Consider the following 2,500-nt stretch of genomic DNA (forward strand, 5'->3'; position numbering starts at 1 on the left):
TAGGGTTAAGGTTAGGGTTAGGGTTAGGGTTAGGGTTGTGGATATGCTATGACGTTGGGTTAGGGTTAGGGTTAGGGTTAGGGTTAGGGTTAGGGTTAGGGTTAGGGTTAGGGTTAGGGTTAGGGTTGTGGATTAGGGTTAGGGTTAAGGTTAGGGTTAGGGTTAGGGTTAGGGTTAGGGTTAGGGTTAGGGTTAGGGTTAGGGTTAGGGTTAGGGTTAGGGTCCGCGCATTAGGGTTAGGGTTAGCGTTAGGGTTAGGGTTAGGGTTAGGGTTAGGGTTAGGGTTAGGGTTAGGGTTAGGGTTAGGGTTAGGGTTAGGGTTAAGGTTAGGGTTAGGGTTAGGGTTAGGGTTAGGGTTAGGGTTAGGGTTAGGGTTAGGGTTAGGGTTAAGGTTAGGGTTAGGGTTAGGGTTAGGGTTGTGGACATTAGGGTTAGGGTTAGGGTTAGGGTTAGGGTTAGGGTTAAGGTTAGGGTTAGGGTTAGGGTTAGGTTTAAGGTTAGGGTTAGGGTTAAGGTTAGGGTTAGGGTTAGGGTTAGGGTTAAGGTTAGGGTTAGGGTTAGGGTTAGGGTTAGGGTTGTGGACATTAGGGTTAGGGTTAGGGTTAGGGTTAGGGTTAGGGTTAGGGTTGTGGATTAGGGTTAGGGTTAGGGTTAGCGTTAGGGTTAGGGTTAGGGTTAGGGTTGTGGACATTAGGGTTAGGGTTAGGGTTAGGGTTAGGGTTAGGGTTAGGGTTAGGGTTAGGGTTAGGGTTAAGGTTAGGGTTAGGGTTAGGGTTAGGGTTGTGGACATTAGGGTTAGGGTTAGGGTTAGGGTTAGGGTTAGGGTTAAGGTTAGGGTTAGGGTTAGGGTTAGGTTTAAGGTTAGGGTTAGGGTTAGGTTAGGGTTAGGGTTAGGGTTAGGGTTAAGGTTAGGGTTAGGGTTAGGGTTAGGGTTGTGGACATTAGGGTTAGGGTTAGGGTTAGGGTTAGGGTTAGGGTTAGGGTTAGGGTTAGGGTTAGGGTTAGGGTTAGGGTTGTGGATTAGGGTTAGGGTTAGGGTTAGGGTTAGGGTTAGGGTTAGGGTTAGGGTTAGGGTTATGGTTAGGGTTAGGGTTAGGGTTGTGGATTAGGGTTAGGGTTAGGGTTAGGGTTAGGGTTAGCGTTAGGGTTAGGGTTAGGGTTAGGGTTAGGGTTAGGGTTAGGGTTAGGGTTATGGTTAGGGTTAGGGTTAGGGTTAGGGTTAGGGTTAGGGTTAGGGTTAGGGTTAGGGTTAGTGTTAGGGTTTAGGGTTAGGGTTAGGGTTAGGGTTAGGGTTAGGGTTAGGGTTAGGGTTAGGGTTGTGGATTAGGGTTAGGGTTAAGGTTAGGGTTAGGGTTAGGGTTAGGGTTGTGGATATGCTATGACGTTGGGTTAGGGTTAGGGTTAGGGTTAGGGTTAGGGTTAGGGTTAGGGTTAGGGTTAGGGTTAGGGTTAGGGTTGTGGATTAGGGTTAGGGTTAAGGTTAGGGTTAGGGTTAGGGTTAGGGTTAGGGTTAGGGTTAGGGTTAGGGTTAGGGTTAGGGTTAGGGTTAGGGTCCGCGCATTAGGGTTAGGGTTAGCGTTAGGGTTAGGGTTAGGGTTAGGGTTAGGGTTAGGGTTAGGGTTAGGGTTAGGGTTAGGGTTAGGGTTAGGGTTAAGGTTAGGGTTAGGGTTAGGGTTAGGGTTAGGGTTAGGGTTAGGGTTAGGGTTAGGGTTAGGGTTAAGGTTAGGGTTAGGGTTAGGGTTAGGGTTGTGGACATTAGGGTTAGGGTTAGGGTTAGGGTTAGGGTTAGGGTTAAGGTTAGGGTTAGGGTTAGGGTTAGGTTTAAGGTTAGGGTTAGGGTTAAGGTTAGGGTTAGGGTTAGGGTTAGGGTTAAGGTTAGGGTTAGGGTTAGGGTTAGGGTTAGGGTTGTGGACATTAGGGTTAGGGTTAGGGTTAGGGTTAGGGTTAGGGTTAGGGTTGTGGATTAGGGTTAGGGTTAGGGTTAGCGTTAGGGTTAGGGTTAGGGTTAGGGTTGTGGACATTAGGGTTAGGGTTAGGGTTAGGGTTAGGGTTAGGGTTAGGGTTAGGGTTAGGGTTAGGGTTAAGGTTAGGGTTAGGGTTAGGGTTAGGGTTGTGGACATTAGGGTTAGGGTTAGGGTTAGGGTTAGGGTTAGGGTTAAGGTTAGGGTTAGGGTTAGGGTTAGGTTTAAGGTTAGGGTTAGGGTTAGGTTAGGGTTAGGGTTAGGGTTAGGGTTAAGGTTAGGGTTAGGGTTAGGGTTAGGGTTGTGGACATTAGGGTTAGGGTTAGGGTTAGGGTTAGGGTTAGGGTTAGGGTTAGGGTTAGGGTTAGGGTTAGGGTTAGGGTTGTGGATTAGGGTTAGGGTTAGGGTTAGGGTTAGGGTTAGGGTTAGGGTTAGGGTTAGGGTTATGGTTAGGGTTAGGGTTAGGGTTGTGGATTAGGGTTAGGGTTAGGGTTAGGGTTAGGGTTAGCGTTAGGGTTAGGGTTAGGGTTAGGGTTAGG

The sequence above is a fragment of the Hemitrygon akajei genome, chromosome 11 (assembly GCF_048418815.1).
Source record: "Hemitrygon akajei chromosome 11, sHemAka1.3, whole genome shotgun sequence".
Taxonomy (NCBI): Eukaryota; Metazoa; Chordata; class Chondrichthyes; order Myliobatiformes; family Dasyatidae; genus Hemitrygon; species Hemitrygon akajei.